The sequence below is a fragment of the Schistocerca cancellata genome, chromosome 4 (assembly GCF_023864275.1).
Source record: "Schistocerca cancellata isolate TAMUIC-IGC-003103 chromosome 4, iqSchCanc2.1, whole genome shotgun sequence".
In the NCBI taxonomy this organism is placed as follows: domain Eukaryota; kingdom Metazoa; phylum Arthropoda; class Insecta; order Orthoptera; family Acrididae; genus Schistocerca; species Schistocerca cancellata.
Genome location: NC_064629.1, coordinates 196,480,870 through 196,501,807, shown reverse-complemented (window position 1 = coordinate 196,501,807; position 20,938 = coordinate 196,480,870).

Here is a 20,938-nt window from a genome sequence, read left to right as displayed (position 1 = left end):
GATGGTAGTCAGAGTCCACATCTACCCCTGAAAATGTATTACAATTTAAAACCTGGTTCCTAAATCTCTGTCTTACCATTATATAATCTGTCTGAAACCTTCCAGTGTCTCCAGGCCTCTTCCATGTATACAACCTTCTTTCACGATTCGTTAACGAAGTTTTAGCTATGATTAAGTTATGCTCTGTGCAAAATTCTACCAGGCGGCTTCCTCTTTCATTCCTTACCACCATTCCATATTCACCTACTATTTTTCCTTCTCTTTCTTTTCCTACTATCGAATTGCAGTCCCTCATGACTATTAGATTTTCGTCTCTCTTCACCACCAGAATAATATCTTTTATCTCATAATACATTCTTAAAACACTTCATCATCTGCGGACCTAGTTGGCATGTATACTTGTGCTACTATGGTAGGCGTGGGCTTCGTGTCTATCTTGGCTACAATAATGCGTTCACTATGCTGTTCGTAGCAGCTTACCCGCGCTCCTATTTTTAGTCATTATTAAACCTACTCCTGCATTACCCCTACTTGATTTTTTATTTATAGCCCTGTACTCACCTGACGGGGAGTTTTGTTCCTCCTGCCACCTAACTTCACTAATTCCCACTATATCTACACTCCTGGAAATTGAAATAAGAACACCGTGAATTCATTGTCCCAGGAAGGGGAAACTTTATTGACACATTCCTGGGGTCAGATACATCACATGATCACACTGACAGAACCACAGGCACATAGACACAGGCAACAGAGCATGCACAATGTCGGCACTAGTACAGTGTATATCCACCTTTCGCAGCAATGCAGGCTGCTATTCTCCCATGGAGACGATCGTAGAGATGCTGGATGTAGTCCTGTGGAACGGCTTGCCATGCCATTTCCACCTGGCGCCTCAGTTGGACCAGCGTTCGTGCTGGACGTGCAGACCGCGTGAGACGACGCTTCATCCAGTCCCAAACATGCTCAATGGCGGACAGATCCGGAGATCTTGCTGGCCAGGGTAGTTGACTTACACCTTCTAGAGCACGTTGGGTGGCACGGGATACATGCGGACGTGCATTGTCCTGTTGGAACAGCAAGTTCCCTTGCCGGTCTAGGAATGGTAGAACGATGGGTTCGATGACGGTTTGGATGTACCGTGCACTATTCAGTGTCCCCTCGACGATCACCAGTGGTGTACGGCCAGTGTAGGAGATCGCTCCCCACACCATGATGCCGGGTGTTGGCCCTGTGTGCCTCGGTCGTATGCAGTCCTGATTGTGGCGCTCACCTGCACGGCGCCAAACACGCATACGACCATCATTGGCACCAAGGCAGAAGCGACTCTCATCGCTGAAGACGACACGTCTCCATTCGTCCCTCCATTCACGCCTGTCGCGACACCACTGGATGCGGGCTGCACGATGTTGGGGCGTGAGCGGAAGACGGCCTAACGGTTTGCGGGACCGTAGCCCAGCTTCATGGAGACGGTTGCGATTGGTCCTCGCCGATACCCCAGGAGCAACAGTGTCCCTAATTTGCTGGGAAGTGGCGGTGCGGTCCCCTACGGCACTGCGTGGGATCCTACGGTCTTGGCGTGCATCCGTGCGTCGCTGCGGTCCGGTCCCAGGTCGACGGGCACGTGCACCTTCCGCCGCCCACTGGCGACAACATCGATGAACTGTGGAGACCTCACGCCCCACGTGTTGAGCAATTCGGCGGTACGTCCACCCGGCCTCCCGCATGCCCACTATACGCCCTCGCTCAAAGTCCGTCAACTGCACATACGGTTCACGTCCACGCTGTCGCGGCATGCTACCAGTGTTAAAGACTGCGATGGAGCTCCGTATGCCACGGCAAACTGGCTGACACTGACGGCGGCGGTGCACAAATGCTGCGCAGCTAGCGCCATTCGACGGCCAACACCGCGGTTCCTGGTGTGTCCGCTGTGCCGTGCGTGTGATCATTGCTTGTACAGCCCTCTCGCAGTGTCCGGAGCAAGTATGGTGGGTCTGACACACCGGTGTCAATGTGTTCTTTTTCCCATTTCCAGGAGTGTATCTTCTCTATCTTGAGACCACAAAAATAGTAGAAGCGGGTCGTAGGCGGCCTCTAGCATGACTTAGGTCTTCAGAAACAAGTTCTAATACCGAAGGTACATCGTAATGCCATGAAGTGAAAGAGCTTCTTGCGATGTTGTTTCATCTTCTAGAAAGAAAAAAATGTTCGAGTTTCTTGCTACGATAGGTATACAATTTTTTAAGAAACTGTTGGTGATCAGTATCCATCGACGTAAGAAGGATGCAATGGATTCGATACATGTAAGATATCATATGCCACATTATCTGTAGTCTGTCAGCTAACCAATGGAGCTGGTGCATCGATGAAGATACCTGCCTGCGCGCTTATAAGCAGCTGATGGATGAACTACGCACCCCCCAGAAGCGGTATGAAGGTTTGTTGCCCTTCTTGTTGTCCTGCCATTCCTCGCGTCGCAACGGCGCATCACTGGTGGAGTTGCTTCATGGACGGCGCCACCGCACCTTGCTCCAGTTGCTGCGCCCACCGCGGTGGCCGGTGCCTACTCCTCTCCCTCATGCTACGAATCACATTTTTGGTAGAGGGTCCAGGCAGATTGCAGCGACGGCACCTGAATCAAATTCGCACATGTAAATTGCGTTATCCTGCTACTGACTCTTTGTTCACAGGTTCATTACCTGAGCGGGTGATGCAGCCTGTATCTTCTCTGGCTACATGGGGTCCTGCGTCGCCAGCAACTGGCCACGAACCTATGGTCCTGGACCCTACAGCTCATCCGGCGTCTGGGGGACAGCAGACGTCCACAGGCGTTGGTCCACTTCAAGGCCGGCCAGGGCGCCGACGCACCAATTCAAGACACCTTATCGGCTCGACCACCAGAAGACCTCATACTATTGCTGGATGCAGAGAAGCACATTGCGTCCCGTTTCTCGGCTGGCGTTCCAGGACGGCGTCAAAGCGAATGCCGGGGCGCGGACAGGAGCTCGGCACCAGCACAGCTTCGGCTCCTGCCTCCTCGTCTCTTCCTGCATCCACGCCTGCCGCCCCGCTGTTGTTGCAGTTGTCGTCACTACACGACAATGGAGAGGATGTTAGAGGGGAGGAGTGTAGTGTCGCAGCTTATCGATACTGCCAGAGCTGGCGTCTCGATGAAAATCCCTTCAGGCACTGCGAGCGGCGCTTTGAATATTGTCACCAATACGATGACCTGACCAATGAAGAACATCCAGGCCGCCGACTAATGAACATTACCAGGACGATGTTACAAGCGGCGGCCAGCTTGGCATCAGTCATCTAGTTCGAGATTAGTTCCGTGTTACTAGATGGTGCCGAACATTAGATCGAACTGTTGAATGCTAGCTCTACGAGCAAACATTCGGTGTACATAGACGCACGCATCACTTTGCTTCTCTCGACGCCTATTTTTCTTAGCGCTTTCTGGATATTTTTTATTGAACTTTTACCATTTGTGCTTCTCGATATATCTGCTTCAGATCCGTGCATGCCATTTGCTCTTATTTTACTTGTTTGTGCTGCCACATATTGATTTAACTTTAGCATTTTTTGCTTTGCCATGACTACCACAACGCCTCAAGCCCCAAGCTAGCCTGTCTCGTAGTTAGCGGCGCCACAATTCCAAGCGCCTTTGGCACCAACGCTCGATCTAACACAGCTTCTTCAGATAGAGAGACCACAAATGACGCAGCTTACTGAGCTTATGAAGGGCTTCATTCGGATGCAGACGGCAGCCAATGAGAATCACCGTCAGGCGCCACCAATTACGGCAGCGCCACAGCTTACACAGCCATCCTTAGTGCTTCCGTTTCGCCCATTTCAAGAGGATAAAGAGGAGTGTGTTGAGTAACTGGCCCAGTTTCAAGGTCATCTATCTGCACTCCAATGCCAAGTACCGTTAAACAGTCTCTTTTTTAACAACGGCTTTTGTGTCAGTTAATAGGATGTATTGCACATTGTTCCCCATTTCGGGGCCAGAACTTGTGATCTATGAAGAATTAATCCACGCTTGGAATAGATATTATGACAAGAAATTCCTTTTGGTGGCTGTCAGGTTTAAATATGTCAGACTAAAGAAGCAGCCAGGGTGGTGTGTGACAGACTTAAAAGCGTTTACGTAAGATTAAATGTGGCTGTGGCAAGTATTATAGTGACCTCATGATACGTGGCGCTGTTACTCAGAACGTGGCTGATAATAGAAGAAGGAAACTTGCTGTCAAGAGTCCCTACTTTTCCTAGCCACGGTTGCCACAAACTGTTAACAGTATAGCAGTTCTTCAAAAGCCACTTGAGTAAAATATGTTTATTTATAGTGCGCTTGTGTCAACTAATCTTTAGCTAGCCTGTCCAGATTTCTACGGCGACATATCTCTTTGGCCACCATCTTCACAAAATTTCTATTCTTTTGTCCAAAATCTGATCATTTTCAGTAACAATTCTTTTTTAAGGATGGTTTTGACGAAAGAGATAAGACGCATGTTTTTATCAAGAGCCAGAATTGGAAACACAGAAAAATAACTTAAAACGCATCAAAAGATAATGTATTTCAATTCGTTAAGTTATCTGTGCTGAACAGAAAAAAAATTTCTGCACTATCGTCTCAAAATGTGCAGGTTATGTAAGCTGAATGTGATGTGACTCTCATGTTTTTAAAAGCGATGTATGGATCCTGACGGATGTGTTGATTTCATAAAAGTCATGTATTTTTATTGTATCACAACGAATGGCATAACAGACTGCTTCTTAATAACAACTTAAGAAACCCAGACTACTGACAGGTAGAAGAATGAAAGTATGAAGAAAAGAAGTCGATAAGAAGAACATGGGAGACACAGGACGAAGTAATTAAGCTTTTCCATTCGTTTAGCTTACAAATATCAAAGAATACTGCCACAGGAATTTAATAATTCAACAGAAAGAGTTTTCTGAATAAACTCCAAATCGGAATACAAGAAAGTTTTGATTCATCGTAATATGCTGGATGGACTTTTTACCTGACCACCAAATCCCGAGAGACAGTGACAGAAAGGATGAAATGTTTGTAAGAAATGCGTGTCACGTTACACTCTTCCGGCTGATCTGTGTGTGTTGGAAGTTCCCAAGGATTGTCTGTGATAATCTCAGCTGATCTACGTGTGTTGCAGAGTCCAAGAGTACTATGTGAAAATATGTCAAGTGATAACATACATTTACATTTCTTACTTTAAATAGTTTTAAATGATCTAAAAAAGAAATATTAGTTCTCGGATAAAAATGAAGATTGATAAAGAGGGCAGCAGACGAATCAGTGCGGATCTGCCGTCCTCTACTGTCTTAAATCGACGATGAAAAATTTTATGGATGTGCATTCATTGTATTAACTGGAAAATAAAAGAGTACTATTCCCAGCAAATTAGAGCACTTAAAATTTAGTAGAAGATTACTTTCAAAAGAAAAAACGGATAACTGACTTTACTTTTTAAGAAGAAGAAGATCGCGCACCTGTCTTGCCTCTGCACATCCACCTCAGAGATACAGCACGGACAGTGCTGTACAATGATATAGTCGACTGCTGCAAGCACGATGTGAGTGTCGAGTCTGCTGACACTACTGCCGAGCTGCGATCAGCAAGCATGGCCCACCACAGGGCACTCAAAGAGCCTGTGGTCGCCTAAATGTCGAGGCACCAGCAAAGAAGACAAAGCCGCCGCCAAATCAATGTGGGAAGACGACCAAGTCTTCCCTATCAAGGTGGAACCTTTCCCTCCGGTCGTGGACCCTAAACCACATTGCTTCAGCTGCCGGGGAGAGGGCCGAGTGGCAAAGTACCGAGATGCGTCAGAGGCTCAGGCGACCATGACAGCCCCGCCAGCAGGCGACACATGGAGGACGCGGGTGCTCGCTGTGCCACGCACCGTGTCGCCAACTATCGTCGCTGCCCGGCCATCTCTGGCGGCAGCCTAGCCGATGGCGAAATGCGGCCCCAGACTCAGCGCACGCAGATGCAGGAGAAGACGAAGGCGCCAGTCGTCAGCAACCGCTGCAAACCCCTTTCCCCTGAGTGGCTGTGATATCCCACCAATTGTGAGGACGATCGGCCGCCAGTAGGGAGGCGGGAACAGCAGCCGCGATCTGGAAAGACACAGCAGCAGCAGAAGACAGTCCACATGTTCGCAACAATGCGTTTTAACGTCTGAGGAACGACTACGGCCATCCAAGGCGTCATGGTACAGAGAGGACTGCGTTCTTAGCCACACAGAAAGACTGCGTCCAGAGTTTGCTAGAGACTTTCTAGCAGGCAGAGGGGTACGTGCCCCTGCCACTGCCCCAGCATAGTCGTAGGAGAAGGTAGCCGCCAGGCAGACATCCACTGCTCAGGCAATGCCGCAAGCTACTGGGACTGCCCCTGCCGAATAGTCAGCAGTATTCAAAGTATGAGATGAAATGGAAATGAGTGTGTGATATCGTTGGCCAGGAGGCCCCATTTAGGGAAATTCGGACACCAAGTGCAAGTCTTATTTCATTCGACACCACACTGGGCAACTGGCGCGTCGGTGATGGGGATGAAATGATGAGGACAACACAACACCCAGTCCACGAACGGAGAAAATCTCCATTTCGGCCAGGAATCGAACACTGACCCACTTACATGGGAGGCAGGAGAAGACAACGACGCCAGCTGTCAGCAACCGCTGCCTGCCCCCCTTACCCCTGAGCGGCTGGAATGTCCCACCACTTGTGGGGAGGACCGGCCGCCAGTGGGAGGGCTGGAACAGCAGCCGGGATCTTTAAACACACAGCAGCAGCAGAAGACCCAGCTAAGCAGGCAGACTATGAGATGAAGAACTAACTCGGCGGAAAGTGTTTATCAGAGACAAGGGTATCGTCAGGAGTGGCCTAAGGATTTGTGATAGGACTGCTGCTGTTCTCTATGTACATAAATGATTTGGCAGACATTGTGGGCAGCAGTCTTCGATTGTTTGCTGTAATGTACGGTAAGGTTTCGAAGTTGAGTGACTGTAGGAAGATACAAGATGACTTAGACAAAATTTCTCGTTCCTGTGATTAATGGCAGCTAGCTCTAAATGTGGGAATATGTAAGTTAATGCAGATGAGTAGGAAGATGAAGCCTGTGATTTTCAGATACAGCATTAATATTGCCCCGCTTGACACAGTCAAGTTGTTTAAATATCTGGGCGTAATGCTGCAAAGCGATATGAAATGCAACGAGCATATGAGAACTGTTGTAGGAAAGGCGAACGGTCGACTTCAGTTTACTGGAAAAATTTTAGGAAGGTGTGGTTCACATGTAAAGGAGACCACATATAGGACACTGGTGCCACCTGTTCCTGAGTACTACTCGAGTGCTTGGGATCCGCACCAGGTCGCATTGAAGGAAGACATCGAAACAATTCGGAGGCGGGTTGCTAGATTTGTTAGCGGTACGTTCGAACAACACGTAAGTGTTAACCGGCATTTGAAGCTGAATGCCGAACGATCCTACTGCCCCAAAATACATTGTGCTTAAGGACCACGAAGATAAGAGACGAGAAATTAGGTCTCCTACGGAGGCATATAGACTGTCTTTTCCCATCGCTGTCTTTGCGAGTGGAACGGGAAAGGAAATTACTAGTAATGGTGCACTGTATCCTCTACCGCAGTTGTGCCCCACAACAGCTTACTGTGCCTGCCGCACAGATTCAAACAGATCTCATTATGACAAACAAATGGCTATGACACAGTATCGGCTGCATGATACCCACTACTAACACAACCTACCTTTTCATGACACATCACAGACATCAAGAAATCCGCTGGTGTTCTTACTAGTCATACATACTCTCGTGCATTCTTCTTTTTCTTGACGCTTGCCTTGGTACTTTTTTCCCTCCGCCCTTAAAACCACTCTTCTTTCAAACGAATTTCTACCACTTTCTATCACGCAATGGGCCCGTGTTGATGGGTAATCTTACCTAGATGGACGGACATCACAGACCCTGCTTCTGTGAACTCCTCGAACAAATGCAGAGGCGGCAGTAGATCTTTTGAGATGCTCATCATGCTAGAGCGGGCTTGGGGGGCCTCCACTCAGTGTTTCCCACTGTGTCCCTTGCGGCGTGGATGACATTCGTCCCGCTCTCCCTTTCCCACCAAAAGCTACTTGTGTTGACAAAATTATACCAGTGAACTTCAAAAACTATGTTACTCATTATTATGACAGACCAAGTAACTTTTCTTGAATGCTGCACTACACTACTAAATGACGTAGATACTGTCGTTCAACATAGTCACCAAGTCTCTGTAAATACAGGGCAGGACGTTTTTCCAACTGTTTAGTTGGTCGACAATAGAAATCCACTCCTTGGTGACGAAACCATTCGAGAACTGCTGTCTGAACGTCTTGATCGTTGAAAATCTATTTCCCGCTGATGTTCTCCCTCGATACCTGGACATTGTCGTCTATGGTCGATGTTGATGGCCTTCCTTCCCGACGAGAATGACACACATCAGAGGGACCTGGGTCACATTGTTGACACCATTTCTCATTTGGTCCAAATACTGTCATAACATCACAGTGAATCTGTGCAATTGAGACATTTTGCTCACAAGAATCGTACGGTCCAGCGTACTTCAACTTGGGAGTGTGTTTCCAGTTGCCGCACCATTACACTCCCCCCACCACCCACGTTATCCGTACTGTAGGAGGGCTCTGTGCACAGTCCTTTGATTCGCTCCCTTAATGCTTCAACCAAGTGAGCCATTTGTTCTTCAAATAGTTCGACCTTAACTTCGTCTTTCTTTTCACCCTTCTGTGTCCTACTTGTGGTAAAGACGACGGACTTCTGTTCATGTGCCCATAAGAACAACTTTCTTTGGGGACGAAATTTAAAATAAGAATGGCCACGAGACCAATGGAAAATTAATCCTTCCTTAGCAATCCAATCGGCTCCGAGGATATAATTGGCAGCTAAATATTCTATCTCCTTCATACCCATTTTCCAGACAAATTCCCAACATTGATTTTAATTTAACACAACCATTCACTCTTAAATTTGTTTTGTTTGCCGTTCAGTACTCTCCTGTCTCTCGCCTTAACCTTCCCATGTGCATATATGTTTATATTTCACAAAACAGTCTTAATTTCCATTAAATGACAATGCGTAAGTGCAACAGTCCACACACAGGTTCCCCATTCAGTTAAGGGCAGCACATATAAACATAACCGCGAACCCGTCTTTTCGCGAATCGCACTCATAATCTTTCCCTGACTGTTAATTTTCAAAGTACTTGCTGCGCCCTTTGCGTCTCTGCGCACTCATTCTTTGTGTGTCCCTGCTTACCACAACCCCAGCAGACCCCATTACGCATTCCTTAACACAATTCTTGAGCGTGGTCAGCGATTCCGTGCGCTACTATAGCGCTTCGTTTCACACGCCTGTTCTGATTCACACTCTTTGTTCCGTGTCTACCCTGTGAGCCTGTGCCTCCCTTTCGGTGTCGAGAAATTAGATGGACTGTACTTGTCTTAACATCTCTTCTAATTAAGTCAACCTTTTCGTAATTACACAAAATACAGCTCGTTACATGCTTTCGGGGTTTAGTCCCCCTAACATCTGCGTTCCCATCTGCTACTCCATATACTGGGGAGCAAAGGCTACCACACTCTTTCTAACGCGTTCCACATGTTCTGCTAATGATTCATCAAGGTCTTGTTCACAATCGGCTGCGAGACTTACCTTCTACATCAACATCTACATTTATACTCCGCAAGCCACCCAACGGTGTGTGGCGGAGGGCACTTTACGTGCCATTGTCATTACCTCCCTTTCCTGTTCCAGTCGCGTATGGTTCGCGGGAAGAACGACTGTCTGAAAACCTCCGTGCGCGCTCTAATCTCTCTAATTTTACATTCGTGACCTCCTCGGGAGGTATAAGTAGGGGGAAGCAATATATTCGATACCTCATCCAGAAACGCACCCTCTCGAAACCTGGCGAGCAAGCTACACCGCGATGCAGAGCGCCTCTCTTGCAGAGTCTGCCACTTGAGTTTGTTAAACATCTCCGTTACGCTATCACGGTTACCAAATAACCCTGTGACGAAACGCGCCGCTCTTCTTTGGATATTCTCTATCTCCTCCGTCAATCCGATCTGGTACGGATCCCACACTGATGCGCAATACTCAAGTATAGGTCGAACGAGTGTTTTGTAAGCCACCTCCTTTGTTGATGGACTACATTTTCTAAGCACTCTCCCAATGAATCTCAACCTGGTACCCGCCTTACCAACAATTAATTTTATATGATCATTCCTGGGGTCCGAAATCTCACTTGCGGTTGGTATGTGGTATTTTGACGTAATGCTTCCATGAGTTTCCGAACAGTATCTTCCGCTTGAATATTCCTTATTTGCAACTCACAGATCAGCTCACCCCACTGCAAACAAGTCCCATCCCCGGACATACTGAAATCCCAACGGTCGATCTTCTTTCTACAAGCAACAGTACGAGGAATAAATATATTACCGTAACTACAATAATTACACCTTAGTCAGTCAACCACACTCTGCTACTAAAGTGTTTTGGAAGCATGGAGTTGTGGCTCTAAATAATTACTCGTGGAGTCGACTGATTGAGTATACAATACGAGGTCAAATTTTTTCATCAGATTACACAAAAGTGATCTCAAGTATAAATAGCATACTTAATACAGCGTAAGGAATGCGAGCTAATATAAGAACGACCAACAGGATGAAGCTACTAAAAATTGAATTGCTGCAGCAAAATCTTGTCAAACAACTGTTTCGAGCCTTTATCTTCCGTAATACTTTGTATAGCTTCTGATAATCAAAGACAAGATGTTAAGATCAGAGTTTTTAAAAACAGTAAACACAAAATCCAAAATTAATATTTTTATGAAACCACCGAACAACCATCTACATTTTTCCCTGAACAAATCATAATCATGGAATTCACGAGTTTTTCGATCCAGGTTAGAACTCAGTAGGTGAACACGCTTTTCAGAACTACAGAAATCTATAGTGAATACAAACTGAGGCTTCCCTTCTGTTGCAGCACGCCAGTAAAGCTGCCACTATCCTGTCCAGTAATTCAGCAGCATAGGACGTGTATATAGCGTTTTTTCCTATTACAGAAGCAACATCACATGGAGTTCATCGGCACAGACCGTGCCCTCATATACATAGTACTTAAACACTGATTTCATTAACCTTAATTCAAACGTCAGTTTCGTACGTTCTTACATCAGCACAAAATTTCAGCTGTCACGTTTTCCGATCAAGCACTGATACTTCTGCAATAACACTGTCTGAGCATGGCTCCAAGTACAACACTGTCCTCGGTCAGTTCCCCCGAATTACCAGCCACACTTCCGGCTTGCCCCACTCCAGATGACAACCACCGCTCTCTCTGCCGACCATTGTGCCAGAGAGCCTCCCACAGCCTCCCAGCCCGAAGATAAGTCATTGCTCTGTGATGCGACAATCGATAAGTGCCGACATAGTACAGCGAAGAGAGAATTAAAAATAAGTTGAAGAGGTCATAAAGACCAAATGTCTTGTTAATAACTTCGTCGTTTCAAATGCTGTCGTTCCATTTTACATTTCACATCTCGATAGTGTCGCTTATTTGCGATTCATCAGCCTTAGAGAGACATTCCGACCTAGTACAAATACTGTATTGTAGATATCTCCATGCTTCACGGTTCTTTTATTATCAGACTGGGAGGCACAAAAGGTATTAAACACTTCTCTTTCATCAAGTTTCTGTTTGTAGATTCAGTCGTTTGATAGCCAGTAATTGCTGGTGTCCTCAACATGTATTTGCACACTTTAGTTAGAGTTTGGCATTTGGTCGCCAGTAAACTGCGAACGGTCCAAAGAGCACACGTCTTTACACATGCTTTGTGCATAAGGTAGGGACGTAGGCTCTTGGATTTTGGGCGGCTTACTGGTCCCCCCCTATGGACCCCAGACCTTGCCGAGGTGGGGGGGCTTAACTGTTCCGTCCTCAATAAACCTGACAGTCTATTAAGGACTGTACAGGCCTGGGGACGGACCAGGACCAACGAGGGGTTCATAAAAACTCTGTATAGGGAAAGTGTGGCCACCTTTCCAGCTGCTGCTGTTTTGGGACCATCGTGCTGCTGGTCATGCATTAACCACTACAGTATATTTAGAGGTTTCTATTGAAGAAGCGTGCTCCACTAGCGCACATGTTGCTAAGGTAGAGCAACAGCTTCAAACTGAACGTTTTGAATCTTCAGCAATAGAAATGTGAGCAAAATGTTTCAAAAAATATCTTCTGTGACGATGATAATGCCTAATTTTCACGCAGGTAGCATTTGGAGAGTGGAAATTGAAGACGTTCTATGTGCCACATTGTATCCAAAAATTTGAGAATATGTTCTGATTGTACTTAATTATACTGTTCAACGCATTATCGCAAAAAGGAGACAATCATAAGTGCCAACAAGTTGATTCTTTCAAAGCAGAAAACAGCAAACACTATTTACACAAGTAGCGTTGTTACCGGTTTGGAACCGACGGGTTCATCTTCACACGGCTGTTCACGATTATATTAAATTTAGTGTTGTTTGCTCTAGTTTTTTTTTCAACAGCTAATGTAAACAACAACAAATGCAATATAAAAGTGGGCAGCCGTCGGAAGGTGAACCTGTCGATTCGAAAACGAGACGGCGCTATTTGCGTACATAAACAGCATTATGGAAAGTGGATTGTTACTATTCTGTTCACTGTATGAATCAGCATGTATTCTGTTCAAAGCCACAGTCTCAATAATGTAATTTTTCGACAAAATAGGCGGAAAGAAGTATCTGTTCAAGTGCCGTTAATACTAAAGCACTACGTTTTATTTCTGATAATACAAATGCAGATACGCAGCATTCCGTATTTTATCTGGTACAACCGTAGTCAATAAAAACAACTTCTCATATCTTTTACATTTTTAAATTCCAGAGAGAAGGCCAGCTTGTCAGAAAGACCTTGCGCCATCTACAAACGCATATTTGAAAAACTGTCCCCTTGGTTTGGCACCTGGATCAAGTCTAGAGGCACGCAGAGTACCGCGAACACAGTAGTACAGAAAAAGGGTTTTGTGACATAATGGCACGTAGAATGTTTTCTGTTTCCACTCCCCTTTTATTAACGTCGGCATGGATTGATTTCACAGTTCCTGTTATGACAGCTAGCTCAAATAATTACTGTTAAGTGAGTAGTTTGAAACTGATCATCTCGAATCTTCATTAACAGCAGTAGGAAAAGGTAAGTAACGGCTATTACGTTCAGAATGTCGTTTCTACAAGGAAAAATCAAAGCTGCGGGACAAACTCCAGAGTTATGAAACAATTTTCGTTACATAAATTAAAATAGCTAAAACTAACCATTTACTGCCCGCCAGAGTAGCTGTTAGGTCTAACATGCTGCTTCCCGAGCGGGAAGGCGTGCCGATCCCCGGCACGAATACGCATGGCATATTAATGTCGAGGTCCGGTGTGCCGTCCAGTCTAAGCAAGGTTTTTAAGGCGGTTTTCCATCTACCTCGGCGAATGCGGGCTGGTTCCCCATATCCTGCCTCAGTTACACCGTGTCGGCGATTGCTGCGCAAACACCGTTTCCACGTACGCGTACGCCATGATTACTCTACCACGCAAACATTTGGGGTTACACTCGTCTGCTATGAGAGGTTCCCGGAGGGGGGTGGGGGGGCAGGAGTGTCCATTGGGGGCCGAACCGCACAATAACCCTGGGTTCGGTGTGGGGCGGCAGTGGTGTGGCGGTGGGGTTGGTGGACTGCTATGGGGTTGTGAACCACTGAGGGCTACAGCGGGACGAAGCCTCTCCGTCATCTCTAGGTCATCTGTTTAATATAATACAATACAACCATTTACTAGTCAAGAAACTATACTTCCCGACGACTAGGTTTATTTAAGACATCAGATTAAAAGTTTTTCTTCTGCAAGGTTCTATATTACACTATTTTGGTAAGGTCTCATTAGCAACCAGACTGAATCAGAGTATATTACATACTGTGCCTGTTGTAATATTATTGTATCTTAGACGAGGAATTTTGAATCAAACGAAACCTAAACGCCGTAGGGATAACACAAAAAAAATTAAAATAAAGAAAACCGGATCCACCATATAGATTTACCACCCAAACATGAAGCAATCCGGATATACGAGCTTTGAAGTTCACAGACGACACAGGTATATCTCGACTACAATGCGATTTATACATGTCATGCACAGATAACTTTATTCTCTCAACTTACTGTAGAAATTAATGTAGCCTACACATTAAATACGAGGGTAGGATTTAAAGTAATGACACAAGTGTACATATTGCTTACTAATACGGGATGACGTTACTGTTCCTTGCCCTGCGGCACAATACGTAACTATGCTCTTCCACAGAAACTGATAAATGAAGAATAACATGAATTCGGTAATTACGCTTAAAAGGTCAACTCTATTTACCGGAAATAACCTTTACACTTTACGTTTTTTGTAAACATATACTCTTAAGTACAGGTGCACTTACCCGAAAAGTGTATCATTTAACGTTCGTTATGTTTCGTGGGTAACAACGAACACTGTTGGCACACACACACTGAGGAGCCAAATCGTGATGACCTCCACAGCGGGTAAGTCCACCTTTATAATGCAGTGCATCAGCTTTTCTGCGTGACGCGGCTTCTACAAGTCTTTGGTAGGTTTCCAGAAGTACGTGGCACCAGATGTCTACCCCCAGATCACGAAGTTCCCGTAAATTCTGACCCGGTGGTTTGTAGGCGTTGAGCTGGCACCCGATTGCGTCTCACACGTGTTTCATCTGGCTCATATCAGGCGAATTTGTGGCCAAGATATTGAAACTGCTTCACCATCCTACTCCTTTGCTGGAAGATGTCATAGTCGTGTGAGAAGACATGTAGCGTTAAAGGATGCAGGTAGTCCACAGTAATGTTCACTTAGCCCACAGCTGTCATGGAACCTTCCATTGCAAACACCAGTCCCACACAAGTCCAGGTAATGTCGCTCATAGCATAATACCCCCACCGCCCTGATTCCAAGACGCGATGCGTATTTCGAGTAGACGTTCGCCTGGATGACGATGTATCTGGACACGAACATCAAGATGGTGTTACAAGAAACGTGAATCATCCGACTCCGGTGGTCTCCGGTCAAATACCGACGATCCCGTATCCACTGTATTCGCAGTTGACGATGTCGCTGACATAGAAAGGAAGATTAGAGTGTAACGTCCCGTCGACAGTGAAGTCATTAAAGACAAGGCATAAGCTCGCTTAAGGATGGACAAGAAAATCAGCAGCACCCATTTCAAAAGAACCACTCAGACATTTTCCTTAAGCGATTTAGGGAAATCACGGAAACCTGAATCTGGATGGCCGTACTGGGATTACGAACGGCGTCCTCCCGAATACGATTCTAGCGTGTTGATCACTGTGTCACATCGCTTGCTCACATAGGAACAGGCAGGATCGTCAGCTACAGAGTCCCATGTTCAACAATGTGCGCTGAATAGTGTGCTCCGAGCCACTCGTAGCTGCACGAGCATTGTGCTCTGTCGTCAGATGTGCCACAGACCGCCGCCTATCCTGCGTTACTGAATGGACAAGCCCCCGATCTCCAAGTTCTGTGATGAGGTATGTAAATCCAGCGATTGCAGCGTTCTTGATCCATCTTCCCTAGATGCTCACGGCTGTAGCATGCAGAGATGCAATCGGCTTCGCCGATTCCGAGATGCTCAATCCCTGGTGCTGGACCGTAAAAAAATGCTCTTTGTCAAAGTCGCTTGTGTAAGTGGATTTCCCCGTTTTCAGCCTTTATCACAGTACCAGTGATCCCCGTTCATCTCTTCTTTAGTTCGAAATTGGTCAGTGTTACATAAAAAAATCTGTCCATGTATTGTCTCTCACAGAAGAAAGGTAATTGAGGAATAAAAAAGTATTTCAAAAATTAGTATAATTAGTTTTTAATACTAAAAGGGAATATAATCTTAGCAATATTTTCTCTGCTGTATCAGTATTACAAACGTTTCTGTATTCCTACACCAACGTCCGTAGCAAATACTCTAAACTACACAAACTAAATGTTATCGTGATACAAAAACAAGCAGTTTTCTTTATGGAAATTTGTTGTTAACTAGTAAGACCTCCTTCCCACGTACGGAATAAAAACATTGACAACTACACACATAAAAAAAAGCTTTGCATCACCTCAGTTACCAGAATTGCTGAAGACAGACGTTGATTGTGGATATTGTGTCACAGACACCCTTTGACTGTTCAGACATAGCACTAAACCTCGCTCAGGCGGCAAAAGGGCTACTACTGCAGTGGATGACCGCTACCTACGGATTATGGCTCAGAGGAACCCCGACACCAACGCCACCATGTTGAATAACGCTTTTAGTGCAGCCACAGGACGTCGTGTTACGTCTCAAACTGCGAGCAATAGGCTGCATGAGGCGAATCTTCATTCCCGACGTCCATGGCGAGGTCCATCTTTGCAACCAAGACAGCATGCAGCGAGGTACAGATGGGCCCAACAACATGCCGAATGGACCGCTCCGGATTGCCATCACGTTCTCTTCACCGATGAGTGTCGCACATGCCTTCAACCAGACAATCGTCGGAGACGTGTTTGGAGGCAACCCGTTCTGGCTGAACGCCCTAGACACACTATGCAGCGAGTGCAGCAAGGTGTATGTTCCCTGCTGTTTTGGGGTGGCATTATGTGGGGCCGACGTACGCCGCTGGTGGTCATGGAAGGCGCCGTAACGGCTGTACGATACTTGAATGCCATCCTCCGACCGACAGTGCAACCATATCGGCAGCATATTTGCGAGGCATTCGCCTTCGTGGACGATAATTCGCGCACCCATCGTGCACGTCTTGTGAATGGCTTCCTTCAGGATAACGACATCGCTCGACTAGAGTGGCCAGCATGTTCTCCTGACATGAACCCTATCTAACATGCCTGGGATAGATTAAAAAGGGGTGTTTATGGACGACGTGACCCACCAACCACTCTCAGGGATCTACGCCGAATCGCCGTTGAGGAGTGGGACAATCTGGGCCAACAGCGCTTTGATGAACTTCTGGATACTATGCCAAGACGAATATAGGCATGCATCAATGCACGAGGACATGCCACTGAGTATTACAGGTGCCGGTGTGTACAGCAATCTGGACCACCACCTCTGAAAGTCTCGCTGTATGGTGGTACAACATGCAATGTGTGGTTTTCATGAGTAATAGAATTGTTCAAATGGCTCTGAGCACTATGGGACGTAACAGCTATGGTCATCAGTCCCCTAGAACTTAGAACTACTTAAACCTAACTAACCCAAGGACAGCACACAACACCCAGCCATCACGAGGCAGAGAAAATCCCTGACCCCGCCGGGAATCGAACCCGGGAACCCGGGGGTGGGAAGCTAGAACGCTACCTCACGACCACGAGATGCGGGCCCATGAGTAATAAAAAGGGCGGAAATGATGTTTATGTTGACCACTATTCCAATTTTTTGTACAGGTTCCGGAATTCTCGGAACCGAGGAGATGCAAAACTTTTTTTATGTGTGTATTTTTGTCCAATACATAATACATAATGTTAATTTAAAAATAATTCATAAGTATGTTTTCCACGTTCAATATGAACTACTGGTGAAGCACATGTGGTGGTGAACTAAATTTTTCTCTTAAGTAAAATATTTTTTCCTATTTTATGTGAATGAAGAACTGCTTATTTTAGGAAAATCAATGTTTCGTGTCCCTTCGTTTTCGTATTATTGTCAAGCCACATAACCCTTGTTGACTCACTGCAGAATGTAAGCAGTATTTGATTTTTGAAAAAGAATGCTCAGATTTTGCAACAGTCAAAGGTACTGTTAGGTACATTAGGACTTCGGAGTATACGTCCTGGTAATTGAATATAAGTGAGCTAAGATTTACTAATGAGATCTTTGCTAACTAGTATAGTGTTCAGATATTCGTGCTTTAAACTGACTTGTTATGAACATTAGCGGTGCTGAAAACAGAGGACAAACGCCATCAGCAAATGTCAGTATAAATTTAAACGCTTCATTTTAAGACCTTCGTCAGACATGGATATGAGCGAAGGTTGTAATCCTCTGTGACTTTGTCTTCGTGATTTATAATTATACCCTATTTTCATAGCAGTACACAGGAATGGTTAACGCTGGTCAAGGTCATTGTCCAATTGTCAGAACCGTGGATATACAGGGTGGTCAGAAACAGTCTGAAAAGCTTCTAAGGGTGTTGCAGGATACCTTGTGCGGAGGAATAATTGTTAAGCAAAAACTCGGTACTTTGCACCGTTTGCGAGTTAGTTAACATTAAAGTTAGCCAATCAGGTCGTAGCCCACGCAAATTCAAGCAGCCCGCCAGAGACAGTGTCTCCGAACGTGTACTTCGTTTGGTTTCCCAAACCCGAACAAGACAGCGATATAAAAATTTGACTAGGGACTGTAGTAAGGGTCGGACTAGAGAAAAAGACTGAACAGTCCCGTACTCTGTCATCTAAGCTGTGAGAAAAATGACACTAATTCTCTCTAGCAAACTGCTTCAATTTGCGTTCGCAGGTACCTGATTGGGTAGTTCAGTGCAAAATAACTCGGAAAAGGTACAATGTATCGAATTTTTTGGTACAATTATATCTTAGGGCAATCTCCTCACCAACAGCCGTACAAGCTTATCAAACTGTTTGTGACCACCCTGTGTAGACTACCGTGTAACTGTGAATAGACATACATAGATTGTACGAAGAAAGTAGTGAAAACGAACAGAGGGGCATAAAATTAACGTTCAGTGGAATGAAATGGACACATTAGCTGCACTGGCACACGCTTTTCAAAGGGGAAGCCTGATTTCGAGTAGGTACCCCATTCACACAATTATAGTCTGTGGTGACTTCAATCTATCGTTGATATGCAGGAAAAATTATACGTTTAAAGCCGTCGGCAGGGCTAAAACGTCATCCGCAATTATAATTAATGATTTCTCAGAAAATTATTTTTTACAACTAGTTCATGAGCCTACTCGAAGCATAAATGGTTGCGAAAGCATACTTGACCTTTTAGCAACAAATAATCCTGGACAAATTGTATCTTGATCAATACAGGGATTAGCGAGCACAAAGCAGTTGCTGCTAGACTGAATTCCGTAACACCCACAACTATCAAAAGGAAACGCAAAGTACATCTATTTAAAAAAGCTGATAAAATGCTCTTAACGCCGTTTTAAGAGACAGTCTTCACTCCTTCCGATCTGTACATGTAGGCGTAGAAAAGATGTGGAATCATTTCAGACAGATAGTATCGATGGCAATTGAGAGATATATACCACATAAATTAATAAGTGATGGTACTGATCCCCTATGGTACACAAAAATGGTCAGATCGCTGTTGCAGAAGCAACGGAAAAAGCATGCCAAATTTAAGAGAACGCAAACTCCCCAAGATTGGCAAAGTTTTTCAGAAGTTCGAAATACAGCGCGTACTTGAATGCGAGATGCTTTTAATAATTTCCACAACGAAACTGTGTCTCGGAATCTGGCAGAAAACCCAAAGAGATTACGGTTATACATAAAGCACAACAGTGGCAAGAAGCAATCAATACCTTCACTGCGCGATAACAACGGTGAAGTCACGGTTTTCCGAAACTCCTTCACCAAAAAATACGAAGTAAATATTCCTGAATTCCAATCAAGAATAACGGCCAAGATGAGATACGTAGAAGTAGATATCCTCGGTCTAGCAAAGCAGCTTAAATCACTTAATAAAGGCAAGGCCTCTGGTCCAGATTCCTTTCAGTGTATGCTGATACAATAACTCCATATTTAGCAGTTATATACAACCGCTCGCTCACAGAAAGACCCGTATCTGAAGACTGGAAAAATGCTCAAGTGACACCAATACCCAAAAAGGGAAGTAGGAGCAATCCGCTGAATTACAGACCCGTATCACTATCGTGACTTGCAGTAGGATTTTGGAAAATATTCTGTGTTCGAACATTATGAAGTACCTGGAAGAAGCCCGCCCGGTTAGCCGTGCGCTCTGAAGCACTGCTTTCGGGGCGGGAAGCCGTGCCGTTTCCCGGCACGCGTCTTCTCGGCGGATTAGTGTCGAGGTCCTGTGTGCCGGTCATTCTGTGGATGGTTTTTAAGCCGCCTTTCCATCTGCCTTCGCGAATGCGGGCTGGTTCCCCTTATTCCGCCTCAGCTGCACTATGTCGGCGATTGTTGCGTAAACACTGTCTCCACGTACGCGTATGTCGTAATTACTCTACCACGCAAACATTTGGGGTTACACTCGTGTAGTGTGAGACGTTCCCGGGGGGTTCTACTGGCGGCCAAACCGCACAATAACCCTGGGTTCGATGTGGGGCGGCTGTGGGATGAGTGGACTGCTGTAGCCTGTTGAGGGGTTGTGAACCACTGAGGGCTACGGTGGGGACGCAGCCTCTCCGTTGTTTCTAGGTACCCAGTTCAACACAGTACATACAATACCTGGAAGAAAACGATTTATTGACACATAGCACGGATTCAGAAAATATCATCCTTGTGAAACACAACTTCATAGATCTTTATACTCATGAAGTAATGATGCTATCGACAGGGGATGTCAAATCGATATCATCGTTTTAGATTTACAGAAGGCTTTCGACACCGTTCCCCACAAGCGTCTTCTAAACAAACTTTTTGCCTATGGAATATCGCCTCAGTTGTGTGATTGGATTCGTCATTTCCTGCCAGAAAGGTCACAGCTCGTAGAAACGAACGGTAAGTCATCCAGTGAAACAGAAGTAATATCCGGCGTTCCCGAAGGAAGTGTTTTAAGCC